The sequence below is a fragment of the Oryx dammah genome, unplaced genomic scaffold, assembly GCF_014754425.2.
Source record: "Oryx dammah isolate SB20612 unplaced genomic scaffold, SCBI_Odam_1.1 HiC_scaffold_2, whole genome shotgun sequence".
NCBI lineage: Eukaryota > Metazoa > Chordata > Mammalia > Artiodactyla > Bovidae > Oryx > Oryx dammah.
The window spans coordinates 121,145,140-121,168,538 of NW_024070186.1; the positions used below are offsets into that span (position 1 = coordinate 121,145,140).

Genomic DNA, 23,399 nt, shown 5'->3' on the forward strand with positions numbered 1-23,399 from the left:
AGTGTGAATGTCCTGTGAATACTGTTACTGATGTTAATTCATTCTCTAGGCTGGTGGGTGATAAATCTATGCTGCCTTGAGAAAATTTCCTAGAATGCGTCCCCTCCCTCTTCTGCTTTTGAGAATTCACATCTTAAAACTAAGAAGATGCACTTGTAACACACATTGAATTGATATTAAGTATCACAATTTTCCTGATGTCTGCACAGCCCCAGGGATAGAAAGCCACTTTGCTTTCCTCTCATAGCTGTGATAAGAGCACTTCGAACGAATGGAGAAGCAAGTTATTATGTGTCAGCCTGTTTGGATTCCCAGGGAGAGGGCAGTTGTCTTCTCGGTGACTTTCACTAAGCATTCAGAGGTTTATTCCACCAACACTGAGATTCTCATGTTTGAGAACCTCCTTTCCTGCATTGGAGAAGGAAATGGCAGCCCACTCCAGTGTTCTTGCCTGGAGAATCCCAGAGATGGGGGAGCCTGGTGGGCTGCTGTCTATGGGGTCGCACAGAGTCGGACACGACTGACGCGACTTAGCAGTATGATGCAAAGCATGAGGACGTCTGAATGTGGCCGTTGGAATCTATGGGGGTTGGGTAGTCCCTGAGGGAGCGATACCTTGAAACTTGCCCCTTGGGGCACCAGCACACCAAGTGTGAGGCATGGATGCAGGGCAGGTGTCCCCGGGAGGACAAGGACAAGCAACAAATACGTGGAAAGAGCTCAAAGAGAGAAGCAGTTTCAGAAGAAATGTACCACCCTGTCCAGAATGTGCAGCTGCAGAAAAGAGAGAGTGTAAACGCAAAGGGGAGAGAAGAGAAGGAAAGTGTAGAAAGAGGAAAGACAGCTTATCTGGATTCACCTCACAAACCACAGGACCCTTGTAGGACCCCACCTAGATACTGAGTAAATAGTGGTTCTCAATTCTCTGGGGACACATACACAGATTCAAGAGAAAAGCAGAATAGAAGATAGTTTTTCAGGAGCAGGAATGACGTGCTGATGGAGACACCTACGGCTGGACCGTATTTATGGACACTTTGTGAAGCTGGCTTACTGTTCAAAGTTAACCTCATACTCGTCTGATATGCTTATAATTCTATGTCAGGTTAATTTTAACTATTCATTAAAGTCAGTTAATGGTTTATCTTTAGTTTTGTCGCTTTTAAGCAAATCCTGTTTGTTTTATAAATTCAAATAAAATACTTTACAAAAAGTATGTTTAATAAGGCATGTTTCCTCACTAGTATCCTTGGCATTAAAAAGTAATTGTTGGATTTGTTTTCGGTGTGACTGAATGTGAAATAATAAAGGTGTGCACATAACAAGCAGTCTGGAATATCTGAAACTTCTCAAGGGATGTACTTTGAGGTGGAACTGCTCAGTGTTACTGAAAGCTCTGTGAACAAAATACTATTCTAGTACATTCATCTCATGGTATTAAATTGTCCAGGGAAGACACTTGTTTTGATTATTGCAGATTTCATTATAATGATTCATCACATCATTAGCACAGTAAAAGAAATATCCCTTTAAAACATATTTATTGTGAAGTCTGTTTTTGAGAGAATATTATTTGTGATATCACCAAGTTCCATTTATGGGGAACATTTTTCTTCATACCTGAAAAAGTACTGACAACTAGTTTGCTTTTATCTTGTGGACCGTTAAATCATATGATTGATTATGTTTCCCACTTTGTGTGGCTTCTAGAGAGATTTTAGAGGCAAAATTGTGGCCCATCTAGATCAAATTCACTGGATCTTATTACATGTATTTCATGTACTAGACTAATCACTGGTTTCACTTTCTTGACCCTCATTTTTTATTTTTCCTTTCCTCCAGTTTCCTCTAATTAAAAAAAAAAAAAAAGTTTACAGCTCTAATTCTTCTTGGACTTGGTGGATGCCCAGATGTGTTTACTAAAGTCTGGGTAGCTCCTAGCATCCTACCTGCAGGCCTCCTGGTTAGAGGAAGTTCGGGGTTAGCAGTTCAATAAAGGTAAGTTACCCAAGCTCTCAAAGATATCCAGCCAGTTATTCCTAAAGGAAATCAGTCCCAAATATTCACTGGAAGGACTGATGCTGAAGCTGAAACTCCAATACTTTGGCCACTTGATGCAAAGAACTGACTCTTTGGAAAAGACCCTGATGCTGGGAAAGATTGATGGTGGGAGGAGAAGGGGAGAACAAAAGATAAGACTGTTGGATGGCATCACTGATGTGATGGACATTAGTTTGAGTAGGCTCTGGGAGGTGGTGATGGACAGGGAATCCTAGCATGCTGCAGTCCATGGGAGTCAGAAAGAGTTGGACACGACTGAGTGACTGATGGAGAGGGAAATGGCAACCCGCTCCAGTTCTCTTGCCAGGAAAATCCCATGGACAGAGCACCCTGGTAGGCTACAGTCCATGGGGTCTCAAAGAGCTGGACATGACTTCAATTTCACGTTTCACATTCATGCATTGGAGGAGGAAATGGCAACCACTCCAGTATTCTTGCCTGGAGTATCCCAGGGATGGAGAAGCCTGGTGGGCTGCCTTCTATGGGGTCACACAGATTTGGACGTGACTGAAATGACTTAGCAGCAGCAGCAGCAGAGCGACTGAACTGAGCTGAACCAAGCTTTCTAGTTCTCACTGATGACCAGTTCTTTCTATTCTTTCCACTGCCCTCCCCCACCATACCTTACTTCTGTGGCTTTTTTGTTAGCTTACTATTTTACTTGACTTTTTGGAGGAGACTTTTTGCTCTCTGATTACTCATAAATGATTGTACTTCTTTCTGAAGTGAAATGTTTTTGTATTTTGATTAGAGACCTCCTTGATTTCATAAGCCATTGCTTATAAAAGATTTATGAAACAAATTAATCCTGTTGTGCCCTCTCCTCACATTATATTTAACCAAATACATAAAAAGAAGTGTCTTTGATCAAACTTCATCATTTAAGTTTGCCTAAATAAATGAGAATTTGACTTCTGTCTTAAGCTAAGAAAAGGAAACACTTCCAGAACTTATAAAACAGGTGGCTGGAGGAAAATATGGTAATGTATTAAAGCAAAATCTATTAAATGACAGAACAAAGTCAATTAATAATTCTGAGTTTATGTACAAAGAGTTCAGCAGAAAGAAATTTTTACTTAAAGGTTAAACTGAATGATAGAACTACTCTGAGAATAAAAAATAGGTTGTTTAAAAACAACAACAAAACAAAATCCCAGTTTTACCTTACAGAATACCTTTAGGATACCAAGAATGCACATGCATGTATGCTTTCAGTACTGGGCCAACCCCCAAACCTGAGCTTCTTATTTCTACCTGTATGATTCTTTTGGTATTAAAATGTGCCTAATATTCAAACAGAGGGTGGATGGCAGGTGAGGCGGCAGCAGCGGATGTAGCAAGGAAGTCTGATAAAGTGATTTTTGAACAGAAACCTGGACCAAAACTTGGAATTTGCAGAAAAAGAACATCCCAAGCAGAGAGCACATCACTGCAAAAGCACTACCAGCCCTTCAGTAACCGCTCAGCACACAGTTGGTTTTCTTCTGTAGGATCATGTATGGCCATGTAGGTGATAAGAGAAAAACCTGTAAGAAACCTTGTACTCACACATTTGCATAGATCTCCAGTCTTAAAATTACAGCCAGATTTGTTTTAAACATTAACTTAAGATAATTCATTACCTATGATGCCACATCTCTCTAATCAGCTTTTGTAGGTCTTCCATTTCTAAACATATAAAGGGATAACATAATTTATAAGAAAATGGAACCACAGGAAAGAAGGAAAATGATAGCACTTTGTGATATTCATAACTGAATGTTTCTAGTTTAAAATTCTGAATATCTCAAAAGTAACTTTCAACTAACATTTCATGAATATCAACTCTTTCAGATGATCCTGGAGGGCAGAGCCAGGTCTCCCTTACAACTCAGTGCAGTGACCGTGAAGCTGCAGAACTGTGTCCCTCCGCATATGTTACAGAATGATTTAAAATGCAATTAAGTAATTCCAGAATTTGTTACTACAGCTCATCTGGCTCTTCCATCCTTATTTAAGCTGAACCAGGATAACAGGATTAACTGCAGGGGGCAATGCACATATGATGGATTGTGCAGTGCATGCCTGAGGGTAGAAAGAGGAAACCAAGCAACAGTATCCTTGTGTCACAACTTGCTGACTCTCTATGTTTTCAGAAAGTCTGGTGGCCCTGTCTCTTTCAGACTTGAGACACAGGGGCCCCCACATTTCTACAAATCAGATAGCCATCTGTCAGACTGAGTTGAATCAGATTTCCATGATGTGGAAAAAAGGCTCAAGAGTATTGTAGATAAAGCCATCAAAATTATGTTCCACCTGTGGCCATAGCCAAGCAAAACCTGCCAATTTTATCCCATGGCAGATCTAGTGACAGCTCTCATCACTTGGCTTTGCTTGCTTCGTTCTGCCTTTCTAAATTTCACTCCAAGCTGGATTTTCTTCAAGACAATATAGGCTTGAACAGCAGGTGAATCCAAATGACGAGAAATTCACTGAAAAAAAATCTGAGCCTATTTTCACATGCATAATTCACATTTGTAATGGTTTCATTCAGGTGGCTTATTGAATTCTTTTAAATACAGTAGGGTTTTTGTGTGTGCATTCCTTGACAAAATGGATTTATCTTACACTGTATAAATACTCAGGATAAACTATCAAAAATTGTCTCAAACTGACCAAAATGATTTCTATAGTATATAAAATTAAGTATAAGGAAGAATATAAAATTTAAAATTTGTGGCCTTTGTCCTTTAAATTTTACCTTTCTGGAGTAAATTTAGAGTCCTTGATATATATTAAGGACAAGTGAAGTGAAGTCACTCAGTCGTGTCCGACTCTTGGCGACCCCATGGACTGTAGCCTACCAGGCTCCTCTGTCCATGGGATTTTCCAGGTAATAGTGCTGGAGTGGATTGCCATTTCCTTCTCCAGGGGATCTTCCCAACCCAGGGATCGAACCCGGGTCCTCCACATTGTAGACAGATGCTTTACTGTCTGAGCCACCAGGCCTGTCCTTGATATATATTAATAATAAGAGAAAAGCAAAGAAAATTTAACGTAGTTGTTTTGTAACAGTTTAGGAGTTATTAGGAGTCCATAACTCTAAAGCTGGAAAATAAAATTAATTTAAATATGGAATTCTTTCTCTGAATACGAGTATGTTATTATATGTATATATGCATATATATGATTTATACACACATGTACTTGTTACATGTCAAACCAACCTCACACACAATACACACATATACCTATACACACACCTGTATACACATATATATTATATACATAGGTATAGCTTCATGTGTGTGTATGTATGGTTGATTTCGTTTGGCAAGTAGAAAGGAGACAAACAACCTAATAATATATCATTCTGATTCTGTCTTTAACACCAAGCTTGCTATTGACTTGTTCTAACTTCCCAAGCCTTACTTTACTGTTTTGTAAATAAGAACTAAAGAAATGGAGAAGATTCAGTGATTTTTCCAGATGGTGCTGTGGTGAAGAATTAGCCTGTCAGTGCAGGAGACTCTGGTTCCATCACTGGTTGGGAAGATCCTCTGGAGAAGGAAATGGCAACCAGCTCCAATATTCTTGCCTGGAAAATTCCATGGACAGAGGAGCCTGGCAGGCTACAGTCCATGGGGTCACAAAGAATCAGACACAACTAGGTGAGTGAGTGCAAGGGCTGACAAATACAGATGGGATATATTTTTTACTGGCTATACTATTATACCTGAAGTGTCTGTTGATTATTCTACCCCTATGAAGCTGCATCTTAAAACTCCAAAGTTGAAAATCCAAATTTCATTATTTGTTATCTTCAGGTAAGCTTCAGCTCCCTAATACTGACAGATGTCATTTTAAACTCTGCTGGAACAAGGAAGAAAATAAATAAACACATTCAGAGATACAGATCTTACTGAACTTAAAAGAATTTCAGGCAAGAGGCCAACTTGGGATTTGGACTGGAATTGACAGTATGTCCAGATAATGTTATTAACTAACATTTATTGAGTGCTTACTATGTGCCAGATACTGTTCTAAATGCCATAGCATGCTAACTCATTTAATCCACTTAAAAATGACTATCTTAATTTTACAAATGAAGAAACTATGCCTTAGTGTGGTTCTGTAACCCAACTAAATTTGCCTGGATTTAGAATCAGGGAGTCTGATTCCTAAGTGGTATGACTATTCCCAGGCTAATAACAGTCATCAGCTAAGTCACTTCATCTCTCTAAGCTTCAGGTTTTTCATCTGTGAAATGGAAGTAAACCAAAGTTCTTCTTTCCTAAGGTTTAAATGAGATAATAAGAATTTAGTATTCTAGGGATTAAATGAGACAATACTTAAAACCACTTAGCACAAGGAAAATAGTTTGGTAATTGCCTAACATGCACTTATCATATGACCCAATGGTTCCATTTTATTTATCAAAGATAAATGAAAACATATATTACCACAAAGACCTTACCTAAATCAAATGCTTTATTTATAATTATAAAAACTGGAAGTGACCCTAAAGTAATTCAATAGGTAAATGGAAAACCTGTGGTATTATAGAATATTTCTCATCAAAAAAGGAACAAAATATTAATACATGCAACAATATGGATTACCCTCAGAATCATTATGCTAAAGCAAAGAGTTTACACACAAAAGGCTAATGATATATAAGTTGCAGCTCCATTTATATGAAATTCTGGAAAATTATAAATCAACAGGTACAGAAATCAGATGGTCACTGCTATCTAGTGTCTAGAGGTAGGGTTTTGGGGAAAGAATTGATTACAAATGGGGACAAATGAATTATTTGGTGTGAATGAACAATTCTATAATTTTATTGATGTTGCATGACTATATACATTTGTCAAAACTCAGAACTTTACATTCAAACAGGTTGAATATTACTCAACATAGATTAAACCTCAAACAAGCATTTTACCAAAAAATGTTTTTTAAAAAGAATATTTAGCAAAGTTCCTAGTATATGTGTGCATGTGCACAGTTTCGTCCAACTCTTTGTGACCTCATGGGCTGTAGCTTACAAGGCTCCTCTGTCCATGAAATGTCCCAGGCAGAAATGCTGGAGTGGGTTGCCATTTCCTTCTCCTCCTAGTATATAGTAATCATAAAATATTATATATGATTACAGCCACAATGCAATGTGGCTTGCTTGCTCCTTGGGAAAAAAGCTATGACAAACCTAGATAGCATATTAAAAAGCAGAGATGTGAGAGATGGACTGTTAAGAGGGCTGAGCACCAAATAATTGATGTTTTCAAATCATGATACTGGAGAAGACTCTCCTGTGGACAGCAAAGAGATCAAGTTAGTCAATCCTAAAGCAAATCAACCCTGAATATACATTGGAAGGCATATTCATTGGACTGATGCTAAAGCTGAAGCTCCAATACTTTGGCCACCTGATGCAAAGAGCTGACTCATTAGAAAAGACCCTGATGCTGGGAAAGAGTGAGGGGAGGAGGAGAAGGGAGTGACAGAGGATGAGATGTTTGGATGGGACCATTGACTCAATGGACATAAATTTGAGTGGATTCTGAGAGATGGTGAAGGACAGGGAAACCTGGTGTGCTGCAGTCTATGGGGTTGCAAAGAGTCAGACATGACTTTAAGCTATTGAATAATAGCTTATTTGTCTTTCATATTTGATCTTTCTTTTTTAAACATAATATATAATGGCTGAGTCTAAATTAGAATAAAACTGCTTTATTAAATGGATGGCTATTAAAGAGTAATGCTCTCTAAGGCACTTAGTCCATTACACTGAAAACAACAACTCTAAATTTATTCTTGACTTGATTTCTTGTGAGTTTGGGGCTTCCTCTCAGAAGTCTTAACCTTACTGAATATACTTAATGGCCTAACTTTTATCTTCAAATGATAAAGATGACTGCTTCCTCAAACTACATACCACATTGAAATCATTTAGAATATCCATCTCAATAATGTTCAGATGAAATACAGTTCTCTGTATTCTCACCTGCCAGTGAGGTATTTTATGATGAATTCTCTTATCTTCCATACCTCCTATATCAGTCAGGGGTTTGGGGATACCACTGAGAGAGCTGCTGTAATTTGGGGTTCACAATTTACTTTGCCAACAAAGGTCTGTCTAGTCAAAGCTATGGTTTTTCCAGCAGTCATGTATGGATGTGAGAGTTGGACTATAAAGAAAGCTGAGCACCAAAGAATTGATGCTTTGGAACTGTGGTGTTGGAGAAGACTCTTGAGAGTCCCTTGGACTGCAAGGAGATCCAACCAGTCCATTCTGAAGGAGATCAGTCCTGGGATTTCTTTGGAAAGAATGATGCTAAAGCTGAAACTCCAGTACTCTGGCCACCTCATGCGAAGAGTTGACTCATTGGAAAAGGCTTTGATGCTGGGAGGGATTGGGGGCAGGAGGAGAAGGGGACGACAGAGGATGAGATGGCTGGATGGCATCACTGACTCGATGGACATGAGTTTGAGTGAACTCCGGGAGTTGGTAATGGACAGGGAGGCCTGGCATGCTGCAGTCCATGGGGTCACAAAGAGTCAGACACGACTGAGCAACTGAAGTGAACTGACCTGAATTTGACAAGATCATAATCACTGGTAGGTCTGAAGGACAAAGGGGATAGGCGGCTCTTGGAATTCAGGGAGGACAGTATAAGGAGGAAGCAGCCTGATTGGAGACCTTTGGAGGAATTTCATGGCCAAACCACAGTGACCTAACAGGAATGGAAAGTGAAAGTGAAAGTATTACTTGCTCAGTCATGTCTGATTCTTTGCAACCCTATGGACTGAAGCCTTCCAGGCCCTGTCCATGGAATTCTCCAGGCAAGAATACTGGAGTGGGGTGCCATTCCCTTCTCCAGGGACTTTTCCCAACCTAGGGATCGAACCCATGTCTCCTACATTGTACATTCAGAGTCTTCACCATCTGAACCATCACAGAAGCACAATTAGGGAATAAATATCTTACCTCACTCTCCTTCTCTTCAAAGTCTGCAGGTGACTTTCACTGCCAGAGGAAGGAGAACCTGTTGGAATCTATAAAGACGTTGAGGTTGTCAGCCTTCCAAGCGGCTCAGGGGTAAAGAATCTGCCTGCCAATGCAGGAGACACAGGTTTTATCCCTGGGTCAGGAATATCTCTGGGAGGAGGAAATGGCAACCCACTACATATACTTGCCTGGGGAATCTCATGGACAGAAGAACCTGGCAGGCTGTAGTTCATGTAGTTCCTGAGGCTGCAAAAGAGTCAGACACGACTGAACGACTAAGCATGCACACGTAGAAGCTGTCATCACAGACACAGGGTGAATCCAAGTGGAGAATGGATCTGGAGGGGTTACTAGAAGACGGCCAGCACGTTGCCCTAAAAATATTCAGAACCACGAAATTTCTCTTCCAAGTATTTTCTGTTTTGCAGATTAGTTTCCCATTCTCTTTTGTTTGTTTTGCACATTTTCAATACTTTTCACTCTCCTCATTATTTACCTTGCTCTTGTCAGATCCCTTTGTCAGTCTGAAAGTGCAGGCAGGGACCTGCCTCCGTCTATGGCCATACCACCCTGAATGTGCCCAATCTTGTCTGAAAATGCAGCTGGCTGTCTTTTCGTGTTGACCTAATTCAGGGTCTTTCAGTTTGGCCAAATGGCCTAAACCAAAGTTCTAGAATGGTGTAGGAAGCCGAACTATGGATGGAGCAGATAGGCTGGCCCCTGGACACAGAAGGGGGTAAGTAGGACAAAAGAAGTGAAAATTTACAGTTTTAAGAGAAACTGGGGTTGTGGGGCAAGTGAGGAGCATTTTGTCATAGAAAAGTGTCTGGGACTTGGAGTAAACTATCTGGGTTTTGTTCTGGGCTCAACAAAGATTTACCATGTGGCTTTGTACACCTTTACCTAGTGGACTTTGGTTTTCTTATTTATAAAAGGAGAACTACCAGAGGCCCTATGTGGGGATAGTACAGAGGTTCAGGTGTGGTTATAAAAGCCAGTGTGCCTGGATTTGAATCCTGACTTTGCCACTTACTAGTTGTGCAAGTTACTTAACTTCTCTGAATTTAAGTTATCATGAAGTATCTATCTAGCTCATAGAAATTATTTAATAAAGGTGAATTACTAGTATACCAGACCTAGAGGTCAGTTACAGTCATATTTAATCCTTCAGTTAATTACTAGCAACATAGATTATAAATGATGCTTTAGTCAGTATTTAGTCAATTATCCTTAGAGTTTGGGCTATGAACTGTTAATCACTATATTAATTATGTATAGGATATTTCTTTGCTGTTGTTCAGTTGCCCAGTCATGTCCAACTCTTTGCAACCCCATGGACTACAGCACGCCAGGCTTCCCTGTCCTTACAAATAGGATAAAATTCTTCAAATATTTATATGCTTAGCAATGGAAATTTTTAATAAAAAGATGGACTTTAATATAAGAAATATTATTTTTAATATTCTAGTTTTGAGTGTCCATTTTGTCCCAATTTTATTAGATCTCCATTAACAGTGAATTTTTTTATAATGGCATAAAATATTTCCAAATGATTTGCCATATGTCTCATATGTATTTATAGTAAAAAAAAAGATGCATTTACTACACTACCTATTTTTCTAATTGAGACTCTAAAGAGCTATATGGACAAAGTCAAAACACGTATTTCTAATCTTCATTTTAGGACTTTGTTTCCTCTCAGAATAAAGGTCTGTGAATATATATGATATATGTATGCTTCAGTCATGTCCAGCTCTTTGTGATCCCATGGACTGTAGCCTGCCAGGGTTCTCTGTCCCTGGGATTTTCCAGACAGAAAAAATTGGATAGGGTGGCCATTTGCTACCCACTGTAGTTAATTATTGTTAGTTAATTAACCCAATGTAGTTAATTATTAATCACTAAAATATTTAAATTATTATATAAATATTAAATATTTAAAACTATTATATAAATTAATTTTAAGTAACAGATTTGTTGAACTATTTCTAAATTTAATAATGAATTCAATTGTATTTCATTGAGTTTCCTATGGTTGGTTTAATTAATTATATCAGAATGGAAACAATCCAACACATATATCAGGAAGCATGAATAAAATATTTCTAAGTTTCTCTTTTAACAAAGGAAAATAACTCTTTCCTGGATATCTTCTCCTTATATTTATCTCCAGCTATTTAGGGAGTCCAACAAGATCTTCTTTACATATACCCTTTCATGAGATTGTAAGTGATCCAAAAATTAGTCCATTTAGAATAACAATTTATGGTATTGTTATTGATTGGTTGGCAGTATTTGTTGCTATTGTCTTCCAGTTAAGTTTAACAATGGGAAGAATCAATACAACAAGATAAATTCCATAATTGTCACCTACTAATTTATGGAGAAAACTTTTTTGTAATGTCTGACTTCAAAACAAAGTTATAAATTTTTCCTGAATAACAGTATATAGAAACATTATTTAATGAGATATATCTAGCTATAAATATCTAGAAATTTTATTAACAGCAATAATTAACAATAATAACTAGTAATTAAGTTAAACAATAATTAACAATAATAATTAATAATTAAGTTAACTTAGTTTTATTAACAATAAATTAATGTTTGTTTTATTAGTTCCTCTGTTAGCACTCTAGACATTGAAGTTCATTTTTTGAAGTTATGATATTAATTTTAAAGACTTTTATTTATTTTATTTTATTTTTATTTATTTATTTATTTATTTAATTTTACTTTACAATTCTGTATCGGTTTATTAAAGACTTTTAATATGGCATTTATAAATATCAATACTGTTTCATTTGCATAGGAAATGAATATGCATGTGTTTTTTGAAATAGACACTAAAAATTCATTAATTTCATTAGTTTCTTTAAATGACTACAGATGATCCACACCTGTTTTGTATTTTCTGAAACAAATTCCAAGAACAAAACAATAAAACAGCCTCTAGAAAACATTTTGTCTTCTGGGAACAGAAAAAAAATGCAACTTCACATGAAGGATTGTTAGATCATATATGTTAGAAAATTATTTTTAAAATAAACTTTTATTGCATGCTGTCATGGAGTTAGATTGCAATTTCATTTGTCATAGTATTATAACTTTGTTAATTTTGAGAAAGAAATTTGTTTTTATGCCAGTGTATCCAAACTGAAAATAAAAATTAAAAAATAAATATTCATCCATTTTTTCATTTATTCATTCAATAGGCATTTTGTGAGTATCGATTAGAGGGCAAATATCATGTTAGACATTAAGGTGAGGGGATGAATGGCTCCTTTCTTGAGGTGTCTACAGTCTGGTGGAGGAGGCAAAAATTATGACAAAATTATGAACAGGATATTAGGAGCCACTAAGGATGAGTGTCTATCTCAAGCAAAGGAGTGGAAAACAGAACTGAATCTTGAAGGATAAATAGTATTGTGTAGTCAGAGAAATAAAATTTAGTACTCTAGGAACTCAGAATAATTTTTTTGTTTTCTACTGAAATACCCTGTAGCACTCCTTAATCTGAATGCTGAATTTTAGCAACTGATGAATGGTATCAGATCTGTTTTCTTGAACTCTGCCTTAAAGCTTAAGGACATTTAACCCTGTCATCCAAGATGGCTGAGTATGTTAAAAAAAAAAAAAAAGTCAATTTAATTGCAGTATATTATGAACATTTAACATAGGATTCCTATGAATCTTACATATCCTAGTGACTTCTCAGTTTATCTGTATTCAAAATACCTGTTTTTTTAAAAAATATAAATAGTATAGAAAATGATGCTAAAAGCAATTACGATTGACCCTCAAACAATGCGGGGTTTATGCGTTGACCCTCAAACAATGAAGATTTTCAACTGAAATGCAGGTTTCCAACCCTCCAATCAGTTGAAAATCTGAGTATAATTTATAATTGGCCCACCTTACACACCGTTCCTTAGTATGCACAGTTCCGTAGTCACAGATTTAACTAACCACGGACCAGTATCAGTTCAGTTCAGTTCAGTCTCTCAGTCGTGTCCGACTCTTTGCGACCCCATGAATTGCAGCACGCCAGGCCTCCCCGTCCATCACAAACTCCCGGAGTTCACTCAAACTCACGTCCATCGAGTCGGTGATGCCATCCAGCCATCTCATCCTCTGCCGTCCCCTTCTCCTCCTGCCCCCAATCCCTCCCAGCATCAGAGTCTTTTCCAATGAGTCAACTCTTTGCATGAGGTGGCCAAAGCACTGGAGTTTCAGCTTTAGCATCATTCCTTCCAAAGAAATCCCAGGGTTGATCTTCAGAATGGACTGGTTGAATCTCCTTGCAGTCCAAGGGACTCTCAAGAGTCTTCTCCAACACCACAGTTCAAAAGCATCAATTCTTCAGCGCTCAGCCTTCTTCACAGTCCAACTCTCATATCCATACATGACCACAGGAAAAACCATAGCCTTGACTAGACAGACCTTAGTCGGCAAAGTAATGTCTCTGCTTTTGAATATGCTATTTAGGTTGGTCATAACTTTTCTTCCAAGGAGTAAGTGTCTTTTAATTTCATGGCTGCAGTCACCATCTGCAGTGATTTTGGAGCCCCCCAAAATAAAGCCTGACACTGTTTCCACTGTTTCCTCATTTAGTACTGTGGTATTTACTACTGAAAAATATCCTTATATAAATGGACCCATGGAGTTCAAACCCATGTTATTCAAGGATCAATTCTAATGTAAAAGTAGCAGTTTAACATAAATATTAAAACAAATAATTAATATAAAATCAGTCTGTCAATATATTAAGCTTTCCCCCATTAAGTCTTTTAAAACATGATTTGCTTTTTTTGGGAAAAAGTTTCCCTCAAATATAATAATAACACATTTAAAGTATGATGCATATTGATAATTAAAAATAAAATAATCTTTAATAAAATATTTTATTAATATTACCTAGAAATTACAAGTTGCAAATATAGTGTCTATTAGATATTTAATTCAACATCTTAAGTATTAAAAGAAAATAATAATGCGCTAAAAGAAATAGGACATACTATATTCACTTGAAAAATTCGACCCACTAAGAAATATTAAAAGCAGTCCCTGATATCCAGAAATTGGCCTGACATGAGCAACAAGGCCCCAGTGTCTTAAAAGCTGGCCTGGCCCTTACAGCTAGGCCATTCTGTTCTTCTGGACGCAGTCTCAAAGAATACCAAGATCAGATGAGGTCACTCTGAGACCATGATAAAATGAGACAAAAGCAAGACCATTGCACAATTTTGTCTAGGTGCCAACAGAAAACAAGGTCATTGTGTAAACCACAAAATACCAATTATCTTCTCATGATTAACTTGAGTGACTGCTGATTCTTCACTAGTTACAGCTTGATCCTCACCCTAGTCTTTTCTTCTTTTTATAGGCAGAATTTTTTGAGATTGCCAATCATAGATTTGCACTCACTTTCTGACAGCATCTGTAAGTGAAGGAAAGTGAAAGTCACTCAGTTGTGTCTGACTCTTTGTAACCCCATTGGAATTCTCCAGGTCAGAATACTGGAGTAGGTAGCCTTTCCCTTCTCCAGGGGATCTTCCCAACCCAGGGATCAAACCCAAGTCTCCCGCATTGCAGGCAGATTCTTTACCAGCTGAGCCACGAAGGAAGCCCTAGTGGATTCTGATAGCATCTAGACTTGGGTAAATCCTCCCTTCCTTAAGCCCTCCTGAAAGTCATCCAACCAAAGCTCAAATTGAAAATAGCTATTTCTAAAACTCTCTTGCAGATACTACAGATTTCCAAGATGTGTGTTCTTCCATGCTATGGTGTAAAACAAACCCAACTTATTCAACTCCAGGTATTTTCTAGCGGTCCTTGGCTGTAGTAAATTAATACTAGCTAAAACCGTGCCCTAGATTTAGATTCTATATTGTAGGATAACACAACCACATTACTAGTAACTGATGCTGTATCTTAGTACAGGTCTTCACAGCAGATCTTATATTTAAGAGCATGCACTTTGGATCCATATTCCCTAAAGTCAAATTGTAGCTCTGTCATTCATTAGCTATGTGGTTCTTAGTAAATACTTAATCTCTGAGCCTCTCTCTATTGATATATCCATAAAGTGGGGAAATAATCGTACTTCTTTTATAGGTTTTTATGAAAGTAACAGTTCTTTGGAACATTGTTAATGCTAAATAAATGGTAGCAATCATTATTTAAAATTATCAATACTCAAAAAGAAGGAAACTTTTTACCTAAAATATGAATATTTCAGTAATGGGAGTAGTCTGAAACCTGATTTATGAAACATATTTTTGCAAACATACTGTCATAAAGATGAAACTCAATATATTGATCTTTCGGTACTGTGTAGAGTAATCTGAGACATTAAATGAATAGATATTCTATACCAATTTAGGCCCTGAGTCTATAAATTTTTTAAGTTCAATTTTTTCTTTTTGCATAGAGGTTCTGTCTGAATTTTTATATAAAGTCTTAGTTTGAGGTCTGGTAACTGATCTTCAAAGATGGCTCCTCAGTGAGGCATGACCCCTGATGTATCCAGGCCCTTGGGTGGTTCCTTCCTCTTGAACTTAAGTTGACACTGTAACTTACTTTTGAACACTAGAATATAACAGAAGAGATGCCATATGACTCCTGAATCTGGGTCACGGGAAACTTGTGTCTTATTGCCTAGGTATTATGGGACACTTGCTCTTTGGACACTCCATCTTGAAACCAAGCTACCATGCCATGGGAAGCCCATGGCACATGGAGAGGTAGGTTTAAGATGTTAAAGTTTATAACACCAGCTAAACTTAGAGCCAACAAGCTTCATCAACTGTCAGGCACATGAGTGAACCCTTATGGCTATATAGTCCTGTCGAGTCTTCAGATGAGTATATCTCCTGCTGATATCTCACTGCAAGGGTACAGAAGACTTCATCTGAGACCACTCTGTGAGCTCAGTCAAGCCCCAGATTCATTAGGATAATAACAAAATGTAATTTCAAGATATTAAGTTTTGGGTGTTTATTACATAGCAATAAATAACTGAAAAAAGTGTACGGTTTTAATGGTTTGTGTCCATTTGAATATTTGAATAGACTGACTGCAGGAAAATTTTTGCTAGCCAACATATTTTTGATGAGGTCACTAATTTGATAAAAATAACACAAAGAGTCCAACACCTTTGAACACACTCCATAAGTATTTCCTTCATGGTCAATGTTCAAAGAGTTTCATTCTCATTTCTTTTTTATTCTGATATTTTAAGTTCTGGTATTTATCTTTTCCATATGGCAGAAAAAGAACATATTAGCTGTTGGAGAAAAGGGGAAAGAATCTATGACTTAAGCAACACAAGAAGTGGCTTATCATTCTTGATAGCTCTACAAGAAACAGATGTCACCATGGTGACTTCCTGCCAGGGAGTGTGAGAGGAATTCTGGGAAAGCAAATTGGATACCAGCAGAAGTGTGCTAATGAATCATGTGATAAGCCACATGGTAATTGCTAATAAGTGGAATAAATGATTACTTCTGGTGGAATGATAACTTTGATTGAAATATTTCATGTCTAATAGTCTCAATCAACTTCATGTGTGCCTTCTGGATGCTCCAGGGAAAAAGTACTTTGCAGATGTTTTTAAATACAACTGAACTTTCCCTGAAACTACCTCCTAAATTGTTGGTCTGATTCACTACCAAATTTTATGAGTTTCATATTGGCATCAGAGATTTCTTAAAGTTACATAGATGGAAATCTGGATAAGAGGCAAAACAATTCTAATGAGCCTGTAAAACTGAAAAATTTAGACAAACATGAATTAGTAAAACAAGATGGAGATATTTAATGGTAGAAATAGATGGAAGAGAAATGTAAAAAATATTTTCAGTAATCATCAAAATAATGGACTCTAGGATTTTTTTCCTCTCTCTCTCAAAGGAAAGTTTAGAAATGTGATGATCAGTTCAGTTCAGTTGCTCAGTCGTGTCTGACTCTGCGACCCCATGAATCGCAGCATGCCAGGCCTCCCTGTCCATCACCAACTCACAGAGTTCACTCAAACTCACATCCATCAAGTCAGTGATGCCATCCAGCCATCTCATCCTCTGTTGTCCACTTCTCCTCCTGCCCCCAATCCCTCCCAGCATCAGAGTCTTTTTCAGTGAGTCAGCTCTTTGCATGAGGTGGCCAAAATACTGGAGTTTCAGCTTTAGCATCATTCCTTCCAAAGAACACCCAGGACTAATCTCCTTCAGAATGGACTGGTTGGATCTCCTTGCAGTCCAAGGGACTCTCAAGAATCTTCTTGAGAGTCAAAAGCATTGATGATGCTTTTGAGTTCAAAAGCATCAATTCTTCAGTGCTCAGCCTTCTTCACAGTCCAACTCTCACATCTATACATGACCACTGGAAAAACCATAGCCTTGACTAGACAGACCTTTGTTGGCAAAGTAACGTCTCTGCTTTTTAATATGCTGTCTAGGTTGGTCATAACTTTCCTTCCAAGGAGTAAGTGTCTTTTAATTTCATGGCTGCAGTCACCATCTGCAGTGATTTTGGAGCTCAAAAAAATAAAGTCTGACACTGTTTCGTTTCCCCATCTATTTGCCATGAAGTGATGGGACCAGATGCCATGATCTTAGTTTTCTAAATGTTGAGCTTTAAGCCAACTTTTTCACTCTCCTCAATGTGATGATACGTAGATTTTTTTTTCCCTTAAAAGTGTAATTTAAAAATGTAAGTCATTTCCCCCATTTTATTTCCTTCATCTTTGTTACATTTATCAAAATTGACAATCTCTCCCTCAGTCACAAATAAGTAGCATTTTTCTTGTGAATATATCCTTACTACTATTTTTCCAAAATATTCCTCTTCTTTAGTAAATAATGTTGCTTTAATCTGGTTTGGTGGTGCCAGACCATATATTTATTTTATTTTTTGGATTACCTCTTGGATTCTCTACATTTATGAAGCACTTTCTTATTTACAAACCCTGAGTATAATTAAAGGAACTATGGGTACTTGCAAAGAATGCAGAAATTCTGGCTTCAATTTCTAGTCATAGGTTCACTCTGCAGTCACACTTGTTATTTACCATGTTTCTGGAATGTTATGTGAGAGGTGATATGTTCTTTTAAAAGAATCTTGGGCTGACGTATCTTATCCACGTGAAAATAACCAAAGTAAGGAAAACAATGGGACTTACTGTTCCCTAAGAGCCACTTTCTCCTGTTCGTTCAAATGAATGGCAGTTATTTTTTATAAGATCTGATGGCAATCGCCTCTCTTTCTGGTCTCCTTTCTCCATTCACACTATCTCCTTTCTCCTTTTCAATATTACAGAGTTGAGCTTGACCACCTAGTCCCCATTCCCAGGCCATGGGCCATAAATGATGAGATATGACCCTGTGTCTTCTAGTCTGGTCTGAATTGTTATAATTTCCTGGAGTGAGAAAAATCCAAACCCACACACCGCTGGCAATTTGGCCAAACTTATTGAGACTGGGTCTTTTTGAGTGTTTCAAGCTACACATGGCCTTAATAATGAAACAATTCCTGGCTTGATCCCTGACTTCAAAGATTAAAGATCCAGTTTTCCTAGGATACATCCCATTCTCAATCTTTTCCCCTTGATTTATGTCCCCAAGTGCCCACTATATTTCTCAAAGCATGTGTTTACACCACTTTGCATTTGGAAATTGTCAAATTTTACAATTTGCAGCCCATCCAACACATTGTTGCTGGAGTTATCTTTATAAAGCACAGATCTTATTTTTTTCTGATTATGGCACTTCTTAACTCAAAGTCCAACTGAATGGTTCTCCCTCTAAACCCTTCACTTGCTCTGTTACAGCATGACACAGGTGTACCTCAGAGTTGACTCATTGGAATAGACTCTGATGCTGGGAGGGATTGGGGGCAGGAGAAGAAGAGGATGACAGAGGATGAGATGGCTGGATGGCATCACCGACTCGATGGACGTGAGTTTGGGTGAAATCTGGGAGTTGGTGACGGACAGGGAGGCCTGGCGTGCTGCGATTCATGGGGTCGCAAAAAGTCGGACACGACAGAGCGACTGAACTGAACTGAACTGTGGTCAACTGTGTACAGTAGCATTATGTTTAATAAAACAGTAAGCATACCTTAATTTTTGAAATGCTTTATTGCTAAAAAAATGCTATCATCTGATAGTGCAGGATTGCCACAAACCTCCTGTTTGTGTAAAAACTGCGATAACTGTGAAGCTCAATAAAAAGAGCTATGCCTGTATGTTTTCATTATGATAGATCGTCTCCTTATTGTCCCACATTTAAGAAAAAACAGGCACTATCAATATTATAAGAAAATAGATACAAACCTAGAATTACAATCATGCTAACTACAGGTCACTCTATTCCTCATGATTTAACACACCAGATCCTCAGTCATTCCACAGCCAGGCATTTCAGCTTTCGAGTAGTTTTTCTTTTCCTCAAAACAATAATTATGATTGCTAATATTAATGTAGTAACTCACTGCATCCTCACAACAACTCAAGCAATTGATCCTATTATCCCTTGTACATAAGAGGAAACTGAGGCACAGAGAATCTAGGGAACTGATTAGTCACTGATAATGCCTGAAGAATGTGAAAGTGTGTGAAAGTAAAAGTTGCTGTCATGTCTGATTCTTTGTGACCCAGAGGACTGTAGCCCACCAGGCTCCTCTTTCCATGAAATTCTCTAGGCAAGAATGCTGGAATGGGTTGCTGTTCTCTTCTCCAGGGAATCTTTCATGACCCAGGGAATGAACCCAGGTCTCCTGAATTTTTGGTGGACTCTTCACCATCTGAGCTACCAAGGAAGCTATGAGAGAGCCAAGATTCAAAGGGGAACAAGGCTGGCTCCAGGGCCCTTTCCTGTTAATGTTACTGAAGGATTTTTTCATTCATTTACTTCCTAAATTTCCATTCTTTAGGAAGAATAACACAGCATTTGAGAGAAGTCCTGAAGTCACAATCTCTGGGTTCCAGTTTGGGCTCCACCAGATGGTTGGCTATGGGTAAGTTATTCAAGTTTTCTAAGGTTCCATTTACTTCGTTTTCTATGACCCAGTTTTAAGGGTCATTGTGATGGCTAAGTTAAATCATGAAAAGATTTGAGTATATAGCAAGCTCATGATGATTAGTTTCTATTAATATTAAATGCTACCTCTTCCTCAAAGAACTTCAGTTTCCCCATTGTTGTAGCACTTTGTTTTCTTGCTGTGAACCTTGGAGAATTACTGACTGGAGAAACACTTAAAGACTTCTGCTGCAGTTCAGATTTAATATCAACATTTCTAAGGGTGGGACTAGCCATCAGCATTTTTTTTTTAACTTCCAGGTGATTCAAATATGAAGCCACTGTTGTGAAAACTGCCTTAAAATTTTTCTAATATGAAAAATCTTTGTGCATATGTTTCTCTTTCCATAAATTTCAAGGTCCTTGATTGCAACTGCTCCATCAAATTCATCTTTGTTTTTCCAGTGGTAACTAGCACAGTCTTACATAGAGTTGGCACAAACAATTATTTATTCCTTTGAATTAAAACATCCCCCAAATATGCTCACTGTTATAGAATGAAGGATAAGCTCTTTTTTGCCATCACTAAATTGGCCACCTCACGCAGAGAGTTGACTCATTGGAAAAAGACTCTGATGCTGGGAGGGATTGGGGGCAGGAGGAGAAGGGGACAACAGAGGATGAGATGGCTGGATGGCATCACTGACTCGATGGACATGAGTCTGGGTGAACTCTGGGAGTTGGTGATGGACAGGGAGGCCTGGCTTGCTGCAACTCATGGGGTCGCAAAGAGTCGGACACGACTGAGCGACTGAACTCAACTGAACTGAACTAAAAGAACTCAATGCCTGTCTTAATCAAAGATTGGCAGGATTCAGGTAAACATATTCGGATGGGAAAGTGGCAAGAATGTGGTGATAAAACAAAACACCTCGTTTTTAATTTTAAAATAACAAGCTGCAAACTTGACTATGCTTTATAATCATCTGGGAAGATTTTTACCAAAAAAATTGAGACCCTCTGTTTCCCAGGAAAATTTCAGTGTTTTATCAAGCTTGAGAAATACTGACTTAGATGGATCATACAGACTCAGGACCTGCCTCGTTTTACCCCAAGGTTGAAAGTCAACCACTGCAGTTTACATTTAAATACCAAGTAATGAAAAGAATAGAGAACACCCTGTTGTGTAAGTGTACCTGCATATCTAGGAGAAGCATGACATCAGGATGGGGAAACATACATGCATGTGCAGACACACATAATACATTTATCTGTTTTAAGTTACCTTTCACCACAGACAATGAGAACCAGAGTATAGGATCAGTCCATAAAGACAGTATGTCCAAGACATTGTTATTGGTGAGGTCATTCTTTTTCGGTGAAGGAGTCAAGGAGATAGCTTTGCCAAATAACTACCAAATATGCAGAGTCATTTTTAAGGGGGACACTTAAGTTTAATTTACTGTATGATAATCTGGACTGAATCTAGATGATGATAAACTTGCTACCTTAGAATTACCATATCTAGCGTTGTGAAGTACTAGAACCGTTTTTGCCATGTTTCAACCACAATTAATTCTCAGATGGGAAGATTTCACATTATAATATTAGCCTGTTCAATGCTCTTTAATATTTTAACAAATAATAGGAAATAAAAGATTAAGGGTACAATATATTGACACCGTGATAAAGAATGCACCTGCCAGTGCAGGAGACGCAAGAGACTCGGGTTCGATCCCTGGGTTGGGAGGATCATCTGGAGAAGTAAATGGCAACCTGCTCCAGTACTCTTGCCTGGAAAATTCCATGGACAGAGGAGCCTGGTGGGCTACAGTCAGTGAGATCACAAAGAGTTGGACATGATTGAGTGACTGAGCACACACACTAAAAACAATATGAATGCTGTTCTATGATGTACAGGTTGCTAGCATTTTATATATTATTTCAAACTGAGATAAAACAGTGTTTGTACCATACTATATTCTTTTAAATTGTTGTAAACTTTTTTTCAACATGCCACATCATTCATCCAAATATCTTTCAATTTAAGTTAATCTTAAAGCTATTTGTTTTCTCTTTCTTGATAAGAAAAAGAAAAATCATGATAAACAAAACATGTGAATAACATCATATTTTTAAAAATTAAATTTTTTTCAAATTTTTTCAAAAATATACCAATAATATATCCCTAATTATTGGTCTTAACATCTTTTTTGTAAAGAGATCAATTAATATGATATTATTGATGTACATAAGAAATACTTAAAGCCAGATAATATTGATATGTAGTGGAAAATTCTCATCATATCATCCATCTACTATGAACAGATAAAAATGAGTAAAGCATGATTTATAGTCAACTTCCCAAAATCAACTGCAGTATTTTAAACAAAAAAAAAGTAAATGAAAAAAATCCATTATTATTTCTCCGTCTGTGTGCCCCAAAGAACTTTAATTACACTTTTTAGTCCCTATTTAAAGTTTTTATGTGTTATACTAAGTTATTAAATTATAAACTGCTTGAGAGAACATATATTAATTATTTCTGGATTTTTTGCAGTTCCCAACAGGGTAATTTATACATACAATGTGTTCAATAAATATTTTATTGAACTAAAGTGTAAAGCAGTTTTTAAAGGCTGCCACATTCTAACCTTATATTAAAGCAGTATAAAATGAAAATGTGGTCCACGGATGAGCATCAGCATAGCTGTGAACTTGTTAGAAACGCAAATTCACAAGGCCTACTCTATCAGAATCTCTGTGGTAAACCTATGTTTAACTAGCTGATCTTTTAATCCAGGTGATCTTTATGTCTTAAGTGAGAGGACTGACAGTATATTTCACATCAATTTCTTATGCAAATGGGTAATACATATTAAATCTGCTGATTACCACTAAGCTGGCAATGATAACTAAATAGACCCATCATTTTGAGGGGAGGGAGATTGAATTAAAATTCTAAAACTAGAATAATTGTTGTTTCTAATAGAATAATATTAAATATAGATAAACATAGGCTATTGTACATTAACCATATACTTTTTTAACAGCAACTATTTGAGCAAATTCTGGGAGATAGTAGAGGATAGAGGAGCCTCATGGGCTACAGTCCATGAGGTCACAAACATTCAAGACAAGACTTAGGGGCTGAAAAACAACAGCAACAACATTATATCAAATACTATGCCAGATAATGGGATGGATACAAATATATTTCCTGCTTTCAAGGAGGAATATTTAGGCTGAAGAGACACTTATCCACACAAATAACTTAAAGTTCAGTGAAATAAGTGTGTCAGTTGTTTAGTAATTGTCTCCCAGTTCAA

At 37.4% G+C, this 23,399-nt stretch overlaps 1 pseudogene; it reads left to right on the top strand.

Annotated features, from left to right (window-relative positions):
• Positions 1 to 659: 659 nt before the first annotated feature.
• Positions 660 to 23,399, top strand: part of LOC120882063 — a 40,985-nt pseudogene continuing 18,245 nt past the window's right edge.